We start from the raw sequence: 26,008 nt of genomic DNA, 5'->3' as shown, positions 1-26,008 counted from the left end.
AATGCATCCGTCATTCTGCTCCCCAACCCACCTTCCTCCTCCTGTCAAGCAGGTTGCCTCAGGCCTTAGCATCTGCAGGGCTATTTATTGGTCCAGGTGTTTGCTTGACTGTCCTCTGGGCGACTGAGAGACATGGGACCCGGGGGTGGAAAGGGAATGGGTGACAAGCAGGGGATCACACCCAGCACTGTTAGACACTGTGTTCAGCACACAGGTACCCGCTTTATGTTCTTCCAGACCCCCTTTATGTTCCATTCATTTCTGTCCCCTCCAGTTATCGCAGAGAACTAGTGGATAATGACAGGCTGTCAATTAGGCTGACAGCGGAGTCTCTGTTGTCCCTGGCAGTCTGTGGAGGGAGTCAAAGGTCTGGTCTCCAATCCACGCAGGCACCTGCAGCTTCTCGTCCACACTCGCTCCACCCAGCTGTTGTTTCACGCACAGCATCCTGAGCTGTGCGGAAAGAATCCAGAGGAGAGTGTCTTGCCTGGAACTCTGCATGAGGCTGCCTCTCTCTGTGAGTGGTGAAGGCTGGTGAGCCAGGAGCCTGGGTTTGCATGTGGCCTCACCTCCCGGGTGTCGATTTTCTCCTCCATAAACCCTCAGAGTTGAATGAGATCAGTAACTTTTACATGTTGTTTACAATGCCCCGAGGATTTGACATGACAGGGGCTGGATTTTACATGAAATCCGAGAGAACAAGACACAAACATCTCCTGGGAGAGGCTTGCTAGAGTCTGTACACTCTGGGAGGGTTGGGCTTCCGAGAGAGGAGAGAGTTCAGCAGGGGCAGCTCTGGCTTCCTGTTTCCCACTCTGTAACTGTTAAGGTTTCACGGGGAAGCCAGCCCATAATTCCAACACTGGGAAGTGAAGACAGTTCCAGGCTGTCCTCAGTAACACGGCAAGTTTGAGGCTAGCCTGGGCTATAGGAGATGCTGTCTTAGAAAACCAGTGCTCCTGCTCCAGTAAACATCTCATTTGAAAGCTAGGTTTGATGGTGCATGCCTGATCCCAACACATGAGAGGAGGAAGGAAAGGGCTAGGAGCTTAAGGCCAGCCTGGAGCTAACCCAGGCTACACAAGACCCTGCCTCATTATCTTCAAACTACGGAAAAAAAATTTACCAAAACAAAGGCTTCTTCCATGGACACTTAAGACACCCCACAACTCTAAAGGTCATGGCTCCCAGATTTTCCTCCAGTTTTGGGTCTGGGCACATACATCTTTTGCCCACCAGGAAGAGACAAGCCCCAGGTATTATGAGGTAGTTTTGTGTTTTCCACCGAGCGAGTTTATGGGAGGCACCCAGGGTGCCTGATGAAAGCAGGTGGTTGGGTACAGCCATTGTGGACTAGTACGACACTGTGTTCAGCACACAGGTACCCACTCTGACCCACTAGAGAGATGGAGGGAGGTCCTACCATGATGCAGCACTTCGTGGAGGAAGTGTGACAAGGACACATGGAGCATGGAAGAAACAGAGAGGTTGTCTCAAAGCCCTGACCTGTTGCATACCCGTTAGCAGCAGGCACAGCTTGTCCCCTGTTCCATGGCACCTTATGCTGACCTTGATGGGGCACAGCACAGTGGAACCTCCGTGAGGGGAATGCAATTGAAGCTGGTGGGGAGAAGCCCAAGGAAACGTATGGAGAGAAAAATCAAGAATCAAGATACAGTTTAACTCGGGGGCCCAGAGACGGCTCGGTTGGTAAAGCGCTTGCTGTACAAGAGTGGAGGCCTGAGTTCAGATCCCTAGCATCTGAATAAAACTCTGGTGCCGCGGTGAACATGTGGTATCAGGAGGCTCCCCCAAACCTGGCCGACTGGCCAGCCAGTCTAGCCAAATTCATGAGCTCCCATTGCAGAAAGAGACCCTGGCTCAAGAAGGAGAGATTGAGGAAGACCATGGACGTGAAACTCTGGCCTCTGCACAGAGAGACACATGTGTGTTTGCATAGAATATGCAAGTTCACACATGAACACGAACTCACACTTAGGAGTGAAGGAAAAATACATAAAGAAACAGCGTAACTCATCATGGGTGAATGAACTTGACCCTGCTGAGGTGGCAAGGCACTAAACACAGACCTTTATGGGTTTCCGGTGCAAACCCAGAAACGCGAAGACGAGCCAGTTTAAGCCACAACGGCACATATTCTCATTAGACAGATTCCAGGGTGAGGTGGGTGGCAGGACCACGAAGATTTAAAGGAGCTAAGGCATGGTGAGAATTCAGCAGGAATGAGTGCTGTGCAGGGGATGGCCAGAGGAGCCTTTTCCAGCTCTCCCTGCCAAGTAGCCTCCTTCCTCTCAGGCCTCAGTGGGCAGGGTGAGTGGGGCTTTGTAGAGGTTAGGCTGACTGAAGGGTGGGCTGGGCCGGTAGCCTGGGCTGATGGAGCAGTGGGCATGCGCACATACGGGTGCCTGTGCGTGCGTGCGTGCGTGCGTGCGTGCGTGCGTGCGTGCATGCGTGCGTGTCTCACTCTCGCTCTCACTCTCTCGCTCTCTCTCTCTGTAGAAGACAGCCTTCATTTTGACATGAGGCAGACACAGTGACGTCATCTGGAATGGTTCACGCCTAGAACCCAGGGGTGGGGAAAATCCTCAGGGACTTTAGGAATTCACAGATTAAGACAGAAGGAAGAAAGTTTCCCAGAGAGGCAGGCATTTAAGATGCATCATTTCTTTAATCCTGTCACTGGACATCAACCTCTGGCCTCCATATGCACATGCACAAATTCACAGAGAGATGGATCGAGGGGGAAGAGGAGGAGGAGGAGGAGAGGGAAGAGGAGGAGAAGGGGAGGAGGAGGAAGAGGAGGAAGTAGAGAGAAACCTTGTTTGTTCAAGATCATCTAATAAGGAAGTAACAGAGCTAGGGTTCAAACCCAGGTCTGCATAGCACCCAACCCACGGTTTACGCTTCTCAGACTGGAAGGGGCCACATTGTGGTCTCTAACCGGTTTTTGTGGGAGTGTATTTGAGACTCGCTGTCCTGTGAATGGACAGCATGACAACTCTTATAAAGGCAAACATTTCACTGCGGCTGGCTTACAGTTTCAGAGGTTCAGTCCATTATCATCACGGCAGGATGCAGGCATGACAGGGTGCAATCAGACATGGTGCTGGAGGAACTGAGTTCTACCCCTTGATCTGCAGGCAGTAGAAAGGAACTGTCTTCTGCAGCCAGCCAGGAGGAGGCTCTCTTCTGCACTGGGCGGAACCTTAGCATGAGAGGCCTCAAAGCCCAGCTACATAGTGACAGGCTTCCTCCAAGAAGACACACCTCCTCCCATAAGGCCACATGTGCCACTCCGTATGGCTGAGCATTTAAACACATGAGTCTATGGGGGACAAACTAGCCAAGCCGCCACACTCACTCTGGGGTTATGGCGTATCATGGCTATAAACTCTAATTTAGCTGCCACTGGCTCCCAGATGGGAGTCCAGGGCTGGCTTGTGTAGATCGCTTCTGTTTGCATTGGCCAAGGGCTGGCACAGGTGGCCACAGCAACAACAGGACCAGGGATCTTTGGAACCATACAGTTGCTGTGACTTGCTGAACCCCTCAGCCTAACGGGGATTTCGTTTCTCACTTACCACAATCTGGTTTTTCTCTAATTTCCCTCTTTAGCATGTCCTTCCTTTCCTCAGGCTGCTTGCCAGGCGACACCCAGTCTTTTGAGTGTGGGGTATGCTGGCATTGCCTGGATGACTTTTCAATGGCTTCCTACAGCCTCCAGTGCCGCCTGACAAGGATTAAAAAAATTACAGCGTCGTGCTTTTCGCGTGCTTTTCTTCCTCTCTCATTAACAGGAAAGGAGGTATTTTACATCTTTGCTTTGTGTGATCACCACCTCTCACCTGGGCGGGCTGCTGCTTATCAAAGAACAGCCCCGTTCCTAAGGCTCACCTTGAACAGCTGGAGGCTAAGTCCTCAGAAGGACAGAGTGGGTCCCAGAGCCTCAGATGAGCTTGACCCTAATGGCCATTCTAGCACCTTTCCAACATTGTGCCAGGCACGTGGCCGAGCCGGAAGAGGCTTTGCTTCTTATGCACGGAGCTCTGAGTTTACTCCCAAATGTTGCAAGAACAATTGCGGTGGGGCGCCCCTGTAAACACTGGACTAGGAGGTAAGGGTGGGGTGATCAAGAGTTCAAGGTTGTCCTCGGTTATGTAGGTAGCTTGAGGCTAGCTAGCCTGGGCTACATGAGCTCCTGTCTCAAAAAAGAAAACCAGTATTGGCCGGTGAAGCCCTGCTGCGGCTTAACACGAGTGTCAAACACTCAGACGCGTCAGACGCGTCGTCATCTGGCATGAAGATGAACACACGGGAAAGCAAACTTCTCAGAGGTAAGCTGTTTGCAGAAGGAGCTGTTGGAAGTCTTGCAGAAAACCAGACTAGCCTCGCCAACAGTTAGGCTCTAAAAAGGGCAAAGCCTGTGTCAGTGACCATGGTAGGGCTGCTCAGGAGGATGCTCAGGGCAGAGGGAACTTATGGTCGTGTGCTGGGGTGTCAGGGAACAGAGTCTGGGGGCTGCTACTTGTGTGACCCTCCTTCCCTGTACAGCCTTGCTATCAGTGGCAGGGCATGGGGCAGTGGCACAGCTGGGCATGTTGTCTGCAATGGTCTGGGGGGCGGGGCCGGGGTGGTGGTGAAAATAGAAAGGCATTTAGGGAAAGGATATAGCACACCCCAGAGCGTGGGAGTGGATGACTCGAGAGAGGCTCACAGTTAAGGGTCTTAGCAGAAGACAGATGCCATTTTTGATAACCCTTGTGTTCTATCTCAAAGAGCCTAGGAAGCTCCCTCCCCTTTCTTTGCCTTTTCAATAAGAAACAAGAGTAACTCTGGCAGTGTTTTGCAGGAATTGTAACCTGATAGGGTAAAGTCAGGAGCCACTAGGGTTGTAGAACTTGTCCTTTCCTTGTTTCTGGTGAGAGGCCTAGGCAACAGCAGGCTTACAACTGGGAGGGGAGAGCGGCCTTAAATAAATGCTGTTACCGAGTTAGAATTTAAAAAAAAAAAAAACTTATGTGTATATGTGAGCATGAGTACGTGCTATTAGAGGACAGAATAGTGTGTTAGATACCCCAGATCTGGAGTTATGGGAGGAGATAGCCATCTAGTGTGGGTCGCGAGGACCAGCCTGGTGTCCTCTGGAAGAGCAACTGGTGTTCTTAACCACTGAGCCATCTTGCAACTCTTGAGTCTTACCTTGTGAGAAGTTTCAACTGGACTCTTCTGTGAGGGACCCCTTTCTCATCATTTTCCTTGTTTCTTTATTGTGTCCCGTGCAGATGATCTATGAGGCAGGTGGCCCATCTCTGTAAGGTCATTATGTCACCGGCTCCTTTCGGGAACTGCCTTTGCCCTCTGGGTCGCTGCTGCTTTGTGAGGAGCGGTCAAACAGCATGCAATTCCTGAAGAACACACCCAGGCATCAAAGACATGGTTGCTCCTCACGCCCTCCGGTTCTCAGCTCTAGAACCAGCTGCACGAAGGCTTGAACTTTATGCTTCACAGACAATGGTGATTACTCGGAATTCCAAAGAGGAAGGTCAGGTGCAAGGGACCATTGAGCAGACACCTGTTACAGGTAACGGCTTCTAAAGGGTTCTAGATGGATTCACGCTGACCTTTTATAACAACAGCTGGTGGTGCACAGCTGTAATCCTAGGGGCCAAGGCAGGGGGATGGTAAGTTTCAGTGAGTTTGGGCTAGTAGCGAATTCCAGGTCGTCCTGGGCTACATAGTGAGCTTCTGTCTTAAAACAGTAACGGCAACAGCATGTTTAGGATGTAGCTCAGTGGTAGGTTACTATGTATCTCAGCATCCTCAAGGTTATGGGTTCAATCCCCAGACAGACAAAAGCAACTCTTGTCTCCTACAATAAGAATTCCAGGGCTTCAGGACAAAGAGGCAACTGGCCCCCGCAGGCTTATCACCTCAAAGCTGCAGACCCCTTGTCCTCTAGGGCTGAGATCTTATTTTTTTTTCCTCCCAGGTAAAGGACCAGGAATGATAACTAGCAACACGGTAAAGAGTGTGCTTTTTATTCTGCTCGAGCATAAAAAGCTTACCTGGAGGCTGCACTGTTGGGGTCTTCCAATCTTTCCCGAGCTTTAATACAGAAGATAAATTCAATTCCAGCACTTAGCGGCTGCCGCATGGCGGGCGCTCTGAACACAGTTGCTGAATAAATGCTTTATGAGGTAGCTGTCTCCATCATGTCTAGAGGTCTGATGGAGAGGATGTGCGTCAGCTTTCACTGCCTCGAATGGCCTAGCCTACCTTGGTTGTCTGAGGAGAGTGAATTGTGTATGTGCAGGGAACAGATCTTGTCTCTGCAAAGAGGGTGGATCTTGTTAGTGCAAAATGACCGGATTCTGCTTGTGTGGGGAGCATGGGAGGCATGGCTTCAGTTGCATGGCTAAGCCTTGATCAGCAATCCCTTTCTAGGTTTACCCCCATCCCCTGAAGGAATGACTACTCCATGTGGGGGTTGGGACAGGATCTGTGCAGTCTCCCCCAGTTTATTTCTTCATATTTCTTTAAGGGTTTAAAGCAGGAGGCGGGAGGAATCAGCATAGCAAACAGACCTGTCCTGTTAATTCTGACAAGCATACGAGGTGCCTTGAAGTAACTGAAGGCTCTCACTGAGCTGCGGTTCCCATGAGGCTGCTGGTGCAGAACAAGGAGTTGGAGAGTCTTGTTGGATGGGAGGCCCTGCAGGCGAGAAGCCAGAGGGACAGCTCATAAGTAGAACTTATGGTATCCAGGGGAGGATGAGCAGAAGCTGTCTGTATTGGGAATGCAGGGAAAGCGCCTGCCCACAGGAGCTCCTGGGACAGGGCAGGGAGACAGGTGTGTGAGGACAGAAAAGCCACCACCACTTACACAGCTATAGCCACCCGTGTAGCACGGTGCCTTGAGACAGCACAGTTACTATGTGAAGATGGGGAAATGTGTAAGAAGGGGTTGGGAGTGACTCCATGGGACAAGGTTTCCCAGGGAGTCCCCAGAATGGAGTGGCTTCTGGTGAGCCTGTTACTAGTGTGTCTGCTGGGCCTTCTCCCAGTTCTCTGTGGACATCGGGACCTCTGAATGCCAAGCCCACGGATCTGCATTTCCAGTGAGTTGCCAGGGCTGTCTTCGCCCTCTGGGTGTCAGAGTCCTCAGAGTCCTCTTATTTTCAGAGAGAGAGAACCCTTTCATGAAGGTCCCTGCCAACTTCCATCTCCTGAGCCTGCTGTGGCTTTGTGACTCTGGAGAGAGTGCCACCTTTTCAAGTGTCACACATTTGAGACGCCCGAGCATGGAGGTGGACAGAACCCTTCCTGCTGAGGTCACTCACAAGCACGAGGCCCATGACACCCACTCGACACCCACACGACACCCACTGTGTGTCCTGCACAGCTGCTTCTCAGGCCTGTTTCCACACTTCTGCACATTTCTGGCTGACAGCTGAGCCCAGGTCTGCCTCTCTCCTGCCTTCTTCCTGCCCTCTCTCCTGTCCCCTCTCCACCCTCTCTCCTGTCCTCCCACCCTCTCTTTTGTCCCCTCCCCCACCCTCTATCCTGTCCCTCCCCCCACCCTGTCCTTGTTCCTTCTCTGGTCTCTCCCAAGGGCCATGGGTCTGGGCGGTCTCCTTTAATCATTATTTGTTCCTCTTCTACTGGTTTCCAACCCGAGGGATAGTTTTCCTCACCAAGCCAATTTGAATTAATTTTGCAGGGACAATTCCATGAGACAATATATCAATTGCTGTATTAAAATCAAGATGTATAGCATCTCCCCCCATCCTTCGCGTTCCTTAATTTCTTAGTTCCCTCAAAGGCACAATCAAGTGTGGCTGGCATAATTTGTTCTTTATAAACCCCGACTGTTCGTCGCGTGTGTTTGTGACTTTGGAAGGAGTCCTGGCAGCTCTTTATTCCTGCCATACTTTCTTTATGGCGTTTGATGATTGCAGCTCAGTGATTAAGGACTCAGTGAGATGGACCCACAGGACACACATCCGCTGCTTGGTGGCTTTTCTAGGTCTCCATCTATCCCCTACAGCCCCCTCTGCCCTCTGGATCTATCATCCAGTCACATTGTCACTGGAGGGTAAGAGCCACCCAAAGCAGTTGGCGGTGCACGTGCTCATGGGCTCTATTTCAGGATGCAGCAGACAAGCTCAAACGATGTATACAGCACTGAGAAAGGCACCGAGGGGGACAGCTGCACACCTCGTGGGCACAATGGGTCAAAGTTCTCGGGGACCCCCTCATCCCTGGAACTGTGGACATCATTAATTAAGACAAGGCCTAACCCCAGCCCATACAGTGATTTTATAAAGAGGAGCATTCAGGGCTATAGAGATGGCTTAGCAGTTAAGGGTTCACGCTGCTCTTGCAGAAGACCTGAGTTTGTTTCCCTAGCATCCCTGACAGGTGACTCCCAACTGCCTGTAACACCAGCTCCAGAGCATGTGACGCCCTCTTGTGGCCTCTGTCGACACCTGCACTCACATGTACATGTCCCACTCGCCTCAGACATACACATAAAAGTAAAAATAAAGATATTAGCTGGCTGCTGCTGGTAGATGCTTTTAATCCAAGCACTCGGGAGGCAGAGGCAAGCAGATCTGTGAGTTTGAGGCCAGCCTGGTCTATGTAGTGAGTTCCAGGCTATTATACAGAGGAACCCTGTATTGAAAACCAAAATAAATAGATAAGTAAATAAAATAAAAGTATTATAAAAGGGGACATTTGGACAAAGAGACAAACACACAGGGAAAGGAACATCATGTGAAGATTAAGCCAGATTAGAGTATGACATCTACAAGCCAAAGGGTGCCAGAGATATCCAGAAACCTGCAAAAGCCAGGAGAGAGGCTTGGGTAGAGTCTTCTTCCCAGTCCAGGAGGAACCAGGCCCATCGCACTGGGAGCCTCCAGCTCCTTGACTGGAGAGCTGTGCTGTGGTGAGCCTCCTCTGAGGTGAGCCTCCTCTGCTGTGAGCCTCCTCTGCAGTGAGCCTCCTCTGCTGTGAGCCTCTTCTGTGGTGAGCCTCCTCTGCTGTGAGCCTCCTCTGTGGTGAGCCTCCTCTGTGGTGAGCCTCCTCTGTGGTGAGCCTCCTCTGTGGTGAGCCTCCTCTGCTGCGAGCCTCTGCAGGAAGGAAGGAAATGCCTGAGAGTTTGTGTTAGTCACCTGTGGCTCGCACCGAACACCTGGCAAGAGGCGCTGTAAAGGAGGAAGACTTTTGTCTCACAGTTTGAAGTGACACAGTCTGCCCGAGGGGAAGGCATGTCAGTGTCAGCATGTCACATCATGGCTGATGAGAAAGCCAAGAAAGGGGAATGTATGTCTTTGTCTGGCTTCTTCCTTCTTCCCATTTATACTGTCTGGAGCCTCAGCCTGAGAGAGGGAACCACCCACGTTCCAGGCAGGTCTGCCCTGCTTAGTGCCCTCAGAGCTACCCACAGGTTTGTCTCCTACATTCTAGTAGTGAAGATTATCCATGCCAGAGTGCGTATCCTGGGAGCACATCAAGGAGGGTCAAAGCTTCCTCTCTCTGGACAGACAAACCTGAGCAGTGCTGTGTAGGGTCTTCCAGAAGCTTCAAGGAACTGGAGTCCCAAGTTTCGTAAGCGGTGAACCAGTGTAACTTAATAGACTTTTCTTTCTCTGCCTCCTGCCTTCAGTCACCTCCCAATGCAGTTAGCTACAACCTCCTGAGCGTTTGCTTTGAGGTTTGCTTTCGAAGGAACCCAGATGAGGACGGGATGGCTCAAGGAGATGATGTATGGATGTATTGAGAGTGTGTGGCACACGGCGAGCGCCCAATTCATTTTAGTGCGTGCAATGGGCCATTTGTAAAGTTCCAGTGATAGATAGTCAGCTACAGGGTTCGAAAGAGAAAGCACATGTGCATATGTCGGCCCCCTAAACCGGTCAATATTTTGTGAGAGGGAAGTTGTCACTCAGTGGACACTGTGATGTGCGGTCTGATCTCGTGTCTATCAGGAGGGTGTGTGAACTCATCTGTGAATCCACAGTCATTGAAAAGCCCCTCGTCCCCACGATTGTTCAGTTATCGTAGACACTGTCTGCACATGTGCAAATGTCATAAGATGGTGGTTAAGGGGCAGCTGACATTTCAGCTGCAACATCTAGTCTTGACTGGATCCAGGCAACCTCCATCATCTGCTTCCAGGGATGGCTTGACGTCTTTCATCTGCTGCCTGGGTACTCAGGCGCCAGGAAGCACAGCCACGGTCTCTAAAAGGGGCGAGCCTAAGTAAACCCATAGTCTCCATACTTCTAGCCAATTTCCTGGGCCACCCATGATGCTGAAATCTGCCTGGCTTTGTGGTAAACTGGATGGGAGGCTGTGTCTCAGGGGCGCCTGTGATGCTTGCTGAGGGTAACACCTGTTTGAAGAAGCTCTCCCAAGCTGAGGACGCACGTTGAGGAAGTTAGACGGAGTCCTTGTCTGTATAGACAAGTGACAAGGTTGTTCCTCGTATTTACAGCTCTAATAAGGATTCCTCAGAGCAGACAGTTCATTGCTGTGTGGTTTTCCTGTTCACTGTGGGGACAGCCCCTGCTTTCTCCCTACCCATTGGCAGTAGGGTACTCTGCTCAAAAAAGGTTCCAATCAAAAACAGCTTTAGACTTTGCCAAGTGTAACCTGGGGGGATAGGATTGCTTCGGACTGAGCACCACTGTCCTGGAAGCTCTGTGAACAAAGGAGATGGGGCTCCGGCTTTCTAATCCTACACGAAGCCAGCTGGGTGCACAGTTGAGAACAGGGCTCTGCGGTGACATCACCGTGTGATATTTCACTTCTCATCCGATAGTTTTGTGACCTTGGATATAAAATGGAAATCAACTCATACAACTAGCTTCTCATTGATCGTAAAGTAAAATCCACGGTTATTACCGCAGTCTAGCAGAACTAAACCTCATTCTACATCTCCTCCCCCAACATCCCCTGCTGTCCCGCAGCCCATACAAACTCCATTCTGCTCCCCGAGTGTGTAAAGCTTCTTACAGTTCCTGCCACATGGGCCTTGCACTTGCTCTAGCATCTTTCCCTCAGATTCCGGGTATCTGGCTTCTTTCTGTGACTCACTCCTCAGCTCATGCATCCCCTCCCCCAAGAAAACCTCCTCTGGCCAATACCCAGTCATTCTCTGCGGCTCACCCTGTCCTCATTTGCATACCGCCCCACTATACCCCGCCCCTTACCTCATTTGCATACCGCTTCACTATACCCCGCCCCCTTAGATCTATTCTCTCCTCATTTGCTGTGCATATCCCTGCCCATCAATGTGAGCTTCAGGAGAGCAGTACCCGCTACAGAATTGTAACTAATAGCACACTTTTACAGTGTACTAGTTACTATTCTCACAGCCGTGACCCAATACTTGGTAAGAATCTACCCAAGAGAGGAAGGGTTTATTTTGATTACGGTTGGTGAGAGTACAACCCATCACGGTGAAAGGCATGCTAGCCAGGGCAGGAAGCAGCTGCTCACACTACAGCAAGAGTCAGGAGTTGGAGGTGGAGCAGGAAAGGGGGCTGAACCTAAAACCTGAAGGGCTGGCCCCAACAGCTCACTTTCTCCAATGAGACTCCACCTTTCAAAGGTTCCTCAAGAAGGTCATCTTCCTGAGGACACATATGGGGGACTCATAAGGTCATGACGGATTGCCCACAAGGCCATTCCCTTCTCAATTCACGTGTTACCTTTAAAGGGTAAACTGAGGCAGACAGTGAGGAATGATAAAAATATGAAAGGTGAACATTCTTTGGGAAACAGCTTCCCAGAGAGACAGAGAAAGAGAGAGAGAGAAAGACAGACAGAGACAGAGAGACATACACACAGAGAGACAGAGAGACAGAAGCAGAGACAGACAGAGAGACATACACCCAGAAAGAGAGACAGAGACAGACAGACAGAGAGATATAACACACAGAAAGAGAGACAGAGGGGATAAAGGAGGAGGGAAAGGAAGAGTGTGTGGACACTGGCAGCTAACACAAATGTGGAACCCAAGGCAGGCGAGCGGCTCTGGAGGGGCCTATGGAGCGAGAACAGCTGCCCAGGGCAGAGGAGCAGTGGCTGCCAACCAGGACTCTGCCCCGAGGCACACATGCGGGCTCCATTACTCAACTCTTGTTTTTTTTTCTCACACTCACTCTGTCTTCTTCCTCAACTGTCAATCCATATGTCTCAAAGTGACACACGTTAACTATCTTAAAGAACTCCGGATTCATCTTGTCACCTCAGCAAACGTTGCTTCCCAGAGTGGTTTTTCTCTTCCCCTCATAGTGAATGACTGCAGGGGCCAAGGTGTTATTCGGAGACAAGATTCTTACGCTCCTAACTAATTATCACACTGCGTTGGGAGTTAAATTGTGCTTCCCCATAGCGGTTGTGAAGTTCTTACCCTGGGTACCTACAAATGTGACTCTCTAATGAAATAGGTCTTAATGGATCTCATTAAAGCGAGCATGCTTAGTTCACTAGGAGGAGCTAACGCAGCCTAACTGCTGTCTTTAGGGTTGGGTGTTCGGTGGAAGGAAACTCTGGGTTCCCTCCTCCCTCTGCCATAGAAGTCCCTTTCTGCTTGAATTCCTCTGTCACCTTTCACCTTTGCATTCCTAGGCAGTACGTTTTTATGAATGAACCCAGATCCTAGTGAAAGATCTTGTCTCAAAAAACCAAAATGGGTTAGAAGATTGACACTCAAGACTGACTTCTGGCCTCGACAATTGAATACGCATAACGACACCTCCCTTTCTCGAACCCCATGAACGCATTACAGAGGAGGTCACTAACTGGATGAGAAGTAGGGAGAACTGACCCTAGAGGCATTACAGGTGTGGCTTCTGTGTGTCACATGTGTCAGTAGGTGGCAGAGAAGAGAGAGGCTATGTCTACCCTCAGTGTTCTGACCTATGAATGTCTGATTGGTTAGCAGCCTAACATACCTGACTAAAGCCCGAGACGACAGCCAGGAACAAGACCATGCCTAAGATGACCCCTGCCCAGCTCTGTAACACACAAGCAGGGCATAGCACTCCTGAGACCACTCCTGAAATGGCCCAGACACTCAGAGACCCTGGATGCCATTAAGAGGGGCAAGTAAGTAGTGGAGAAATGGAAGAGAAAGAGAAACAGAAGGATGTGGGCTCAATGAAGAAAGGCAGAACTGGAGACTCCAGGGTAGTGAGGAGCAGCCAGATGGGAGTAGCCGGGGATGCCACCTGAAATCATCACGGGGTCCTGGCCTCTACTGCCACCAGAGGCCGTGTCTGTGCCCTTGACTTTGCAGCAGCAGGGGTTTCTTACCACCAAAGGCCAGGTAGATGTCCCTGGTCAGGTGGAGACATGTTGGTATCTGAGGTCTGTGCAGAAATGGCTTCACCCCTCACCTGTTTGTCTTGGAAGAGCTGGCCCTGGAATCGTGAGAACGGGAGAGTTGGCGCTGTCCCTCACCAGCTTCAGCACTTGGGAGAGCAGGCCCTGCACTTGGCCTGGGCAGCACAGTAGAGTTGACTCTGGTGGAAGGGATCTGACCCCAAGGGTGTGAGCACAGGAGAGCCATATCTGCCTCTTGACTACTGGCTGTTGCCATGGACGAGGGAGAGAAGCCCTCCTCCCCTTGCTCATCCCTTGCCTTTTCTGGAAGGTGGGAAATTTGACCCCAGGGTCATGAGAGTGGGAGAGCTAGGCTTGTCCTTCACCAGCTGCAACACTCGGGAGAGCAGGCTCTTCACCTGGTCTGGCAGCAGGTCAGAGCTGGCCCTGGTTGCAGGGGTGGAGTAGGGTCAGGGAAGTTGCTGGTAAGAGCTCAGATAACTCTCAGGTCCAGATCCAGGGCTTTGAATGGGCCCATTCCAACATCTACCCCACTAATGAACTGCTGGAGTGCATGAAGGAGCCAGTCCTACACATCCAAACCCACAGGATCTCCATGACACAGTACAACAACAGGATATCCGAGAGGAGTCCCAGTGGGAATCCAGTATTGATAGTGTAGCAGAAGCTGGAGGCCTCGAACCAGACCAAGGAGTCATTGCAATGAACATGTGCAAGCAAAGACGTGTGGTCAAAGGGTACACTGTGGGGCAGGCTGACAGACCACAGCTTCCTCAGTGACTTTTCTTTTTCTGTTCTGGGGAGGTTGAAAGGGTGGAGGGTGAGTATGAGGGGTGTGGGTGGAGTTGGGGTACACGGTGTGAAATTCATAAAGAACCAATAAAATGTTATACAAAGTAGAAGTGAGGTAGAGACACACCTTGATGGTTCTTTTGTTTCTTGCAGAATTATCTGAAGAGACACTGATGGAGACACAAGATTCCCTTTCCCTGTGCCCATCCCATTCAACCCAGTGCCCGGTATTCACTCATGTGGGTGCACAAACATGGGCCTTCCTCTGGGATCGCCAGGTGCCTGTGAACTGGTGTCATTTGCTTGGGATAGCTCTGTGGCTCTCTTGGCTGCATGGCTCTGCTCCTCCTCCAGTCACCTGGAGGTTTCCTTGTGACTTAGCTAACTCAACGTGATCTGGCATCATCTAAGAAGGGCATTGTCACCGGAAAACATTCCTGCATTAAATATGATCACGACTACTGGCTTGGGGACTGGGACTTTAAACCAGGCATTGGCAGTAGTCATGGACACACACACACACACACACACACACACACACACACACAGACACACATACACACACACACATAGACACACACACAGACACAGACAGACACACACACACAAACACACAGACACAGACAGACACACACACAAACACACAGACACAGACACAGACACAGACACACACACAGACACACACACAGACACACACAGACACACCCCAGTGTGCAGACACACTTGATTGAGGAAGGCATGGTATTTTCCCTCTTTTGAAGGTCCACAAAGCTGGATCCCAGCTTACAGGACCAGGTCTGAGATTGGACTGAGCACACACAGTCAGGAAGTGTGAAACTGCTGCCACCCACTGCTGAGGTAGTCTGCTCAGACGAAAGAGGAGAGACACACAATGGCACTGCCTGGGCCAGGGAGGCAGCTCTGCCAGGCCTAGGGATGGCAGGAAAGAGCTGGAGCCCACGGGCCCCCGCCTGAGTGTGTTTCCTGAAGCGGGTGAGCCTCACCAGTGGCAGGTAGGTTTGACTTCAGGTGAGAGTGCACCATAGCCACTCATAACACACACCCCAACACCACAGCCACTCATAACACACACCCCCAACACCACAGCCACTCATAACACACACCCCCAACACCATGCCCACTCATAACACACACCCCCAACACCACAGCCACTCATAACACACACCCCCAACACCACAGCCACTCATAACACACACCCCCAACACCACAGTCACTCATAACACACACCCCCAACACCATGCCCACTCACAACACACACCCCAACACCACAGCCACTCATAACACACACCCCAACACCACAGCCACTCATAACACACACCCCAACACCACAGTCACCATAACACACCCCCCAACACCATGCCCACTCATAACACACCCCCCAACACCATGCCCACTCATAACACACACCCCAACACCATGCCCACTCATAACACACACCCCAACACCACAGCCACAGACCAAGATACACGTGTATACAAACACACAAATAGTATATACACACATAAACATGATACATATATACATAAGCACACATATACATACACATGAGAGACAATAGATAAACATATACACACATATGCATGTGACAATAGATAAATACATACACACATATGCATGCACATGTGTGTGCACACACACAAACGCACAACATACACCTCAATCCTTGTTATTTGGGATTGTCTCTGTCTATAACCATGTATCTGTGTAAATTCAGGCTCACATCTCCCCCCCCTCTGCCCCACACACATATCCATAGACGTCCCAAGGAGGGGGCTGGGCCTTTTGTCCCATAATTCACTAAGAAGACAAAATGGGCAGTTTGTACTTTTAACAGCCAGCTCCAGGCCTGGTACCTCCCCAGTTCTCTCTCCTGGGGCCAGGGGCCGAGTGTCGGATGAAATGACTTTTTAATGTTCCTCTGGGAATCCCGGAGGAAAGTGAGGTGGCAATAACACTTCCTTTGTAGCCTGTCTGTCTCCCCAGCACTTGAGAAAATTGGATGCCATTAAAATGAATTCAACTCTAAAGGGCAACGAATGCTGGCTACACGGTGGGGGCAGGAGAAGCATTCAGCTACAGCTCTGGGGCTTGCCTATGCAATGCAAGACACCACTGAGGACCGGAGGGGAACTTCTGTTCAGGACGATCTTTAGGTGGTCCCCACACACACACACACACACACACACACACACACACACACACACACACACACACACACACACACACACACACACACACACACAGAGCAAATGATCGGAATTATTTTTGAGAGCTAGTGAGATGGTTTAGCAATTAGTAGTCCTTGCTGCTCTTTCAGAGCAATTCCAGGTCCAGGAGATCTGGCGCCCTCTTCTGGCCTCTGGGGCACATACAGTCATGGGCATACATCTACACAGCAACACACTATTAAAAAGAATGTAAACCCAAAAATAACCATTTGCGGCCACTTGCACCCATCCTTTTAGCAGCACTGAGTTCAGTACCTCTTTTGGGTTCTCAGGTGACCTCAGAAAAGACAGGGGATGAGACCCCCATCCTTGGGAGTTTCAGAGCAGGTGTGAGAGCTTTGCTCTGCCTTCAGATTGCTTCTGGCCTGTCCAGGGGACCCACAGACATCATGGTAATGAATGAAAAGCAGAATTGGAAGATCAAATATGTGTTCAGCATGATTAGCAACTACATCCAATGGACAAACCTTCACACCAACCCCGAGCGCCGGAGCGATGACTCAGCAGTTCCGAGCACACATTGTTCTCAGAACTGCCGGTAACTCCAGCTCCAGTCCTCTTCCGGTCTCTCTGGGAACCGTCACTCACATGCACATACACATATTTTAAAAATAAAGCAAACCTGAGAACCATAAAAGACAATCAATTTAGATCTGCTTTGGGTAGAATAAAACGCAGGCAGCCCCGGCCTCATCAACATTCCCATGCGTGCGCATATTTGATCATAGTTTAGTCAAACCTTTTCTCCACGGCTGTGTAGTTAGGTTCGGGTCGCCGTGATGTGTGGACTGTGAGTCTGGCTTGGCGCACAGGCTGTTTCTAGTTCTTAACTCCCCAGGGGTGCCTGCCAGTCACAGGCTCTTTCCCCAGTCTGTGGGTGGCCTGTCTCTGTGACTGCAACTCAGTTCACACACAGCAGCCGCGTGGCTGTGTGTCTTCTTGCGACAAACCCACCTGGTGTTTTATGGAAATGGATAATCTGAGTGGGGAATTTGCCAGCAAAGGGAGTTCTGAGGGAGGGGCACCTCAGAGTAGAGGTTGGTGGGATTGTAGAAGAGAGAGCTGGAGGTAGGAACAGAGACATGGCCACACGCTAGAGGATTCTGGATGTACAGAAGCAGGGCTTTAGTGAGGACGAGTTAGTGGAACAGTTGTGACCAAAAGAAGATGAAGGTGTCCCAGAAGAAGTGATAGATGCCAGCAGGCGCCACACATTAAAGGAACTCTGTGACTATTCTGAGGTGGTCTTTCAGGTATCTGGGAAGTAAAAGCACAAAGAACAAAATACTGGAAACCGATCCAGTCTTAGGAAAGAGTGCATCCGTCACCAAGAGGATGTTCCCTCCCTAGGGTTGGCCACGTGTCTGAGGAGGGCAAACCTTGGGTACTCTGCCTTTCAGAGAATTTTCCTTTTTGAGAGAAACAAACATCTTCATTGACAATATTTTGAATTTAAGTAATTTAGATAAAATTAGCATTTTAAACTTGATTACACTATGTAAAATTGACCTGTGACGTTTCTGACAGCCATTTTTATAGACTGTTCTTTTTAATTAATTAATTAATTAATTAATTAATTAATTAAACAAGGTATCATGTAGCCCGGGCTGGCTGGCCTCAAACTCAGTGACCTAGTACTTTTGTTTCTCCCACTTCAACTGTCCCAGTGCTGTGATCACAGGCAGGGAAATCCACTTCCCTGACACTTTCCTGTCAGTAGAGGTGGCTGGGTGGCAGGGGTGTCCTCTCTTGGGGTGTGGTGGGGTCTGATAGTAACCCTATTTGCAGGTGAAGCATGCTAGCTTTTGTTCTTGCTTCCGTGTTAATACACAGCAGAAGTAACTTAAGGAAGGAAATAAGGAAGGAAGAAAGGAAGGAAGAAAGGAAGGAAGAAAAGAAAGGAAGAAAAGAAAGGAGAGGAGGAAGGAAGGAGAGGAGGAAGGAAGGAGAGGAGGAAGGAAGGAGAGGAGGAAGGAAGGAGAGGAGGAAGGAAGGAGAGGAGGAAGGAAGGAGAGGAGGAAGGAAGGAGAGGAGGAAGGAAGGAAGGAGAGGAGGAAGGAAGGAAGGAGAGGAGGAAGGAAGGAAGGAGAGGAGGAAGGAAGGAAGGAGAGGAGGAAGGAAGGAAGGAGAGGAGGAAGGAGGAAGGAAGGAAGGAGAGGAGGAAGGAAGGAGGAGGAGAAGGAAGGAGAGGAGGAAGGAAGGAGAGGAGGAAGGAAGGAGAGGAGGAAGGAAGGAGAGGAGGAAGGAAGGAGAGGAGGAAGGAAGGAGAGGAGGAAGGAAGGAGAGGAGGAAGGAAGGAGAGGAGGAAGGAAGGAGAGGAGGAAGGAAGGAGAGGAGGAAGGAAGGGTTATTTTGGCGCACAGTTCAAGGATCAAGTCCACCTGGTTGGAAGGCGTGGTGGTGGCAGCTGAGACAGCTGGTCACATTGTATTCCCAGTCACCCCGGACACCAGCCCATGAGGTGGCAATACCCACATGTAGGCTAGGTCTTCCCTCCTTAATTAACTTAAGCTACAAACTGCCCCATCCACGTGCCCAGAAGTTTGTCTTTGAGTTGACTACGGACCTTGTCAAGTAGACTACCAATATTAGCATCCAGGAACAAAAACAGAAGCATCCTTCCCCTTCCTTGGCCTTGCCATCCACATCCGTCAAAGAAAGCATGGATGTAAGTGACTTTAAAGTCTGCCTGACACTATGGTCCCTTTGGGTGTCAGTCTACCTGACTGGCTGGGCCACGGGAGCCCGGGGCTGATTCCTTGTGCTGCTGCAGCTTGCTGTTGACTTTCCCACGCTCTTTCTGCCTGGGCGAGTCGCCCCTGTGCGTGGTTCTGTTTTTCAGTGAAGTGAGCCTGTGTGGGAGTTCTTAGCTGCTTCTCCCCTTTGCGCTGTCTTTTCACACCTCCAAGTGATAGGTGGGAGCAGATGAATGTCACTTGCCCGGCTCTCTCAAGATGTCTTTCCTTGCCCTGGGTGTGACACTGAGAGCCTGAGATGTGGGGGACTATGCTTCTGTTCTGACCATTTTCAGCAGCACCAGGAAGCCTCCTGCATGGCAGGGACTCTTCATGACTGTGGTGGTAGGGGACACTCTGCTCCCTCTTAATGGCCCAAAGGACTTTCCTCTTCCTCTGGGGCTGATCCCTGCCCAATAGAGAAGACCAATTAACTTGCCTTGGGCAAGTGGTGTTTCCTACCAGAGCCTCTGTCTTGTCTTCACATTGGTAAAATAAAAAAAATTGTACCCAAAGGTCCCCTACACACCTATTTCTAATGTCGTTTATTTTGTTTGTCCCACGATCTTCCTGGGCCCTCATTCCCTCTGAGTCTTGTAGAATCATGTCTGTTCGCTGAGGTGAACTTCAAACTCGCCATGGGAGGCAAGAGTTCAAGCACGCTGGCATGAACGGTCTTTGGGAGGAACAACATACCATTACCATGTGATGAGGAATGATGCTCTGTACGGAAAGGACAATTATGAAGAAGGCAAAGCTAAGAAGGATGGAGACTACTCTCTCTCTGCTTCCAACACGGACCATGTCAGACAGCACTGGAGGATGAATTCCGAGAGAGGGGTTCCGCTCCAGCTTCGTCCTCAGTGGATTCCTTTGGCCATGATGTTGTTTAAACTAATTATTTCTAAAAATTGTGGCTGATGAGACTAAGGGGCCTCTCATATCTCATCAAAGAGCCTGAGGGGCTTCCTGAGAATTTCATTAGGAGGAGACCAATTTAAAGATTAACTCATGTAAGAGATGCAGCTAGCTAGTTAATTGTAGCAGGTTTGAGCAGTAATGAGGGGAGAGGCTCCGGTGGCTCATCCAGACCAAACTGCCACAAGGGTTGTCAGTGTTTCTGTGGTCAAAGTTCAGGGTGGACAGAGTCTTTGGTACTCTTATGCTCCAAAGAGGGATGTCCTCGGAACAGAAGCCCCCCCACCCACACTGATGGGTTTGCGTATAACCTTGACATGATCTCCAACTCCATTTCAATTACTTAAAATCCCTCAGTGGCTTTTAATCGAGTTTCTTCTTTGTGCAAGCCAGCCCAACAAGAAGGAATTGTTTGCACAAAAGAATGCCGTTAAACTGCCAGATAGCTGTACTGGTATGAGCAGTGACAGTAGCTGTGTAGCCATGAATCATAGAGCCTACTGTGTAAGAGGGGCCTCACACGCATTCACGATCATTGTCAGGGTAACCTCACATCGTGGAGATTGACATTTCAGGGCTACCGTGTAAGGTCCTATGGGCCACACTGTGTAACTCTGGGGCACTATTTATATCATATGAATATGTCTATGGGATGGTATCTTATGGAGTTGTATAGTGTACAATAGTACAGACTTAATAGTAGTGTCATTGACAGGGCCAAGCACCCTTCTAATGCCTAGCGTTTATGGCATTGTATTTAATCCCTGTCACACTGAGCTAAGTTGGTCCTATTTACTGCCCCTGTTTCATAGAAGAGGACTGGAGAAGTGGTTAAATGCCTTTTATGACCTCAGTCTGTATAAAGACTAAATGGATGATGTCCCCGTTAAATCTCAGTGTGTCCCCATCTTTGCCCTTTGACGCTTGGGAACTTATTTCCATACACTGGCACATAGTCTGTCTCTTCCTGTGGCAACAATGAGCTCGCAAACCTATGAGGTGAGAGTTGATGACAACGCACAGAGATGTTCTGGAGCTTCCCAAGGACAGCCACACAGCAATGGCCCCTTCCACATGGCCTCACAGTTCCTCCCTTAGGATCAGTTCGCACACCACATTTTTCTAAGAAAGAACACGAACAAGTCCAAAAGATTATAAGTTGACTCCCTCCACAGTAGGGAGGAAGTGGTCAAACCCTCGTAGGATCTCTGTAGCCCTAACCCTCCCACCAAAACTGTCCACAGAGGGACACATAGTGGCCTCTGGCTGGAGTTGACACACTGTTCCAGGAACAGGCTGCATGTGTGTTGGTCTTAGAAGTCTTGTTCTTGTTGTTTCTACTTAGGCACTAATGAGATGGGAGTCACCTCTCCAAAATCTGGGTGGGACACTGACTGACCAAGCCCATCCAGGAAGGGTGTGCCTCTTGCAGGGGTAACCTGAAGGCTGTTGCTGTTGCGGTGTGTATTGACGAGGCTCCTGCCCTGACTGTCTCTTCTGCTGCCCTCATTGGTTTGGTCAGGCTTAGTGTGGCGGGTTCCTGCAGTCTCTCAGGTGGGGAGGGCTGCCTGACTCTCCATGCTCACATCTTGGCTCACAATTTTGAAGAACTTCTGCTGTTGCTACGGTAACTCTCCCCAGCAACATTTCAGAGTGCAGGGTGCATCTTGTCATCTTGTGTAAACGCCTTGGGCAAGTTTGATTTGGGAGGAGAGCGGGAGGGAGTGTTTAAATCAGATTGGGCAATTTCTTGGCCCTCGGTCACCTGAGCAGGATGGGAAATGGTAAGAGGCCAGTGGGGATACTCCTTCACGGTCAGCCTTTCTCATCCCTTCTACACCCCAGGTCACTGTTCGCTTAACTTCTTGAGGCATCCCGACTTCTCTGTACATTCCTCAGCCTCTGGTGTCCTTAACCTATCCAGTTCTCCCAGAAGCCTCAGTCCCAGGCTTGATTAGACCCAGACTTGTCAAAGGATTGAAGTAGGAGAGCCCTGGGCTGGGGAGATGGATCAGCAAATAAAAGTATTTGTCAGTCAAGTATGAGGGGCGGAATTCCCAGAATTCATGTGAACACTGGGTGAGCAAAGTGATCCACCTGTGATTCCAGCTCTGGAAGGAAGGCAGGGACCGGGAATCCCCCTAGTCATGCATGTTATCAAGACAAGCCATATTGTCGAGCGCTGTTAGTGTCCCTGCCTCCGTGAATAATGAGGAAGAGCTATGAGCAGAGGAGGATTCCCAATACCAAACTCTGGCCTACAGAGTCAGCTGCACACATGAGCACCCGCACCAACATACATGTGTTCCCTCACACATGCAAAACATGCTTTCACATGCATGAACACCCATGCCATCTGAAAACGGAAGGAAAAAGTCTTGAAACATCAAATGAAAGATTGGCTCTGTGGCCAACTCACAATTTTGCTTCTTGATGGGGGAAAAAAGAGAAAAGACACGCAAGCACAGGAGTCTTCTTATCCACGCCCAAATGGTACATGGAGTCCCCAAAGGCTCCAATCTTCAAGTAATTTCCAGAGACTATGTATACCAATTTCTATTCTTTCTCTCTCTTACAGTTGAGTATACTTATGTTGCTGGAAATTTAGTGTTGTGTTGGAAATTTAATGTCATGTGTTTAAACTCTCTCACCGAAATATTTCGTGTGTATTGTATGTATGTTTTAGTGTGTGTGCATATGTGTGTGCACGTAAGTATGGAGGAGGCAGAGGTCTTCCTACAGGATCTCCTTGAACAGCTAGACTGGCTGCTCACCAAGCCTGGGAATCCTCCTGTCTCTGCCTTTTCTATGCTACAACTACAGGAGACATCGAACCATCATTCACAAGGACTCCAGACCTCATGCTTACACGGCAAGCATTTTACTTACCAAACGGTCTCCTCAGCCCTGTCCCTGACGCTGGATCTCACCCTATATTCCATGTTGGTCTGGAATTCATGGCAACCCTCCTGAATCAGTGCCCTTAGTGGTTGGATTATAGGTGTGTTCCACTGTGCCCAATTCTCACCAGAATCTTAAACTTCACCACAGGGCCCCTAGTTCCTAAGTACTTGACACAGCCACAGAAAGTCCCTTTCTTTCTTGTCCCAGTGGAACTTGTTGGGGCATCACACACCAAATCTCAGAGGCCATAGAGATGGGGGCAGTCCCCTGCTGAGAACATGGTGCCACGTTGTGGATGAAGGCCAGAGGATGCCTCCCCTGGGCTGAGCTTAGAGTGAGGCAGACAGGTTTGGGAGATGCAAGGAACACCACAGGCTTGGGTTTAGTCCATGACTCATAAAATCTGGAAAGATGAGTCTGGAAAGGAGACACTGAAGGCAGGAAATTCCCACTGATGCCCCAGGAATCTGAATTCTCCCCCGCTGGAGGCGGAAATCAGCGATTTCTATCATTCGGTGATTTTCCATATGCCTTGAAACATTGTTCATGTGCTGCAATCATCATTCTGAGTGTTTATTAGACCTGTCTCTAGATTTTACTCGGTAGGTTAAATATGTGTTCATTACTCACAAATTAAAAAAATTGATAGCATGTATCTGTGGTGGTTTGATTATGCTTTGCTCAGGGAGTGGCACCATAAGGAAGTGTGACCTTGTTGAAGGGAGTGTGTCACTCTGAGGGTGGGATTTGAGACCTTCCTCCTGGTTACCTGGCTACCAGGCTTCTCTTGGTTCCCTTCAGAACAAGATGTAGACATCTCAGCTCCTCCTGCACCATGCCTGCCTGGATGCTACCATGCTTCCCGCTATAATGATAATGGACTGAACCTTTGAAACTGTAAGCCAGTCCCAATTAAACCTTGTCCTTAAAAAAGATTCCTTGGTTATGGTGTCTGTTCACAGCAATAAAACCCTAAGATAATACCGATTTTAAAAACTTGAGTAGAGGACTAGGGATATATCTCAGTTGATAGAGTGACTGTCTTCTTTCCACAAACTTCTGGGTTCCATCACCAGTACCTCGTAAGCCAGTTGTGATGGTGCATGCTCATAATCCTGGCATTTGGGCATAGAAACATAAGGATAAAAAGTTTAAGTCATTCTCAGCTAATTTGAGACCAGCTTACGATACGTGAGACCCCCATCTCAGCAGAACAAAGTGAAACAAATCCTTAAAAGACCAATGTGAACATTTACATACACAAATGTTTGCTTGGAAATCCTCTCTAGCTTCCTTAAGGTGTGTACCTGTGGTATTTGGCACAGATGTCTCATGGTTCCAACAAACGCTACAGAACGGTCCACCTCACAAGGGAGGGTAATAACTGTTGCTCTGATTTTGGTTTGATACACTCGAATTCTGGAACTTTTACATAAGGCCTGAGAGGAATGGGAAAATCCTAGAAAATCCATGTGGCCATATGGCATGTGGCATGTAGAAGAATCTCACTTAGGGTGCTGAGGCTTAAATCCAAGTGTGGTGGTTTGAATGAGAATGGTTTCTGTAGGCTCTTATGATTGAATGCTTGGTCCCTGGTTGCTGGAACTGTTTGGGAAGGATAAGGAGGTGTGTCCTTGTTGGAGGTGGTGTGGCACTAGGTGTGGGCTTTGAGGTCATTCAGTCCCAGTTAGCTCTCCCTGCTCCCACCCCACTTTCTCTGCTCTGTCTTCTGCTTAAAGATCTGTTGTAAGTTTTCAGCTATTGCTCTAGTATCATGTCTGCCTGCCTGTCACCAAATGTCCTCTGTGTTGGTCATGGGCTCCCAGGGCCCCAAAATGCTTTCTTTTAGTCATAACAATGGAAAAATAACTAAGGCACTGAGGTGTAAGTTTCTAATGATGGCCCAGTTGGTAAAAACACTTGCTCTATATACTTGAGAACCTAAATTCCCAGAACCCACACAAAAGCCTGTCCAGAAAGTTGTGGGTCAGATTGCTGCATGTTCTAGAAAAATAGCAAAGGGTTCTTGTCTCAGACAATGTGGAAAGGGAAAAGCCACTCTCAGGGCTATGTTCTGACCTCTATACTTGTGCTGTGGGAAGCCCACATTTACACAAACGAATGCAAAGTAAAAATAAATATTTAAATCAATAATAAAAGTGAAATATACACACACATATAAATACAAATAATCTATAAGTAATATAAAATTAATATATAATAATATGATAATATATAATAACATAATATATAATAATATATAAAAATTAAAGATTACCCCTTTCACTTCCCAAAACAGCTTAATAAAGTTAAGGAGAAAGAATTTAAGGGAAATAAATGCCCAAATGATGCCAAAATACAACAACAACAACAACAACAAACCAACCTACATACACAAGGCTAGTGGAAATAACAAAGACAACCCATGATTTACAATGGAATTTAATAAGGAGACAGACACACTGAAGAGAATTCAAGCTGAAATGAAGATGGCATTGAAAATCCCAATATCCCAACCAGAAAACTCAAAGGAAAGCTCACGTGTGGAATGGATCAAGCAGAAGGCAGAATATCAATACCAGAAGATAAAGTAGAGGATCTAGACCAAATAAGCAAAGAAAACAAAATCAAACCAACCAGAGGAAAGGAAGACACAGGAGATGTGAGACACCATGAAAACAAACCAAACTTCACATGACAGGCATAGACAAGAGAGAAGAGTCCCGAGCCAATGGACAGACCAGATCGTCAACAATGTCGAAGGAACGTCCTCCAGACTAAGGAAAGACATCCATAAAGATTCAAGAGCACACAGAATACCAGGTAGCCAAGAACAGAAGATAAAGTAGCCATAGCACAACATATTTAAACTACTATGCGTATACATAACAACAAACAAACAAAAACGCAGACTGAATGCTTCAAGAGACAAAATGCCAGTCATGTATAAAGGGAAATCCAGCAGACACAGCTGATTTCTCAGTGGAAACTTTGAAAGCCTGGAGCAGTGCATTTCAAGTGCTAAAGA

At 49.0% G+C, this 26,008-nt stretch overlaps 1 non-coding gene across 1 annotated transcript; it reads left to right on the top strand.

Annotated features, from left to right (window-relative positions):
• The first annotated feature begins 12,858 nt into the window (after positions 1 to 12,858).
• On the top strand, positions 12,859 to 12,990 carry LOC116899846. The gene has a single exon (XR_004387842.1). It is a non-coding gene; the product is annotated as a small nucleolar RNA SNORA17 (small nucleolar RNA).
• Positions 12,991 to 26,008: the final 13,018 nt, after the last annotated feature.

The sequence above is a fragment of the Rattus rattus genome, chromosome 4, assembly GCF_011064425.1.
Source record: "Rattus rattus isolate New Zealand chromosome 4, Rrattus_CSIRO_v1, whole genome shotgun sequence".
NCBI lineage: Eukaryota > Metazoa > Chordata > Mammalia > Rodentia > Muridae > Rattus > Rattus rattus.
Note: the sequence above shows the minus strand (reverse complement) of the source record. Positions and strands in the feature narration are given on the sequence as shown.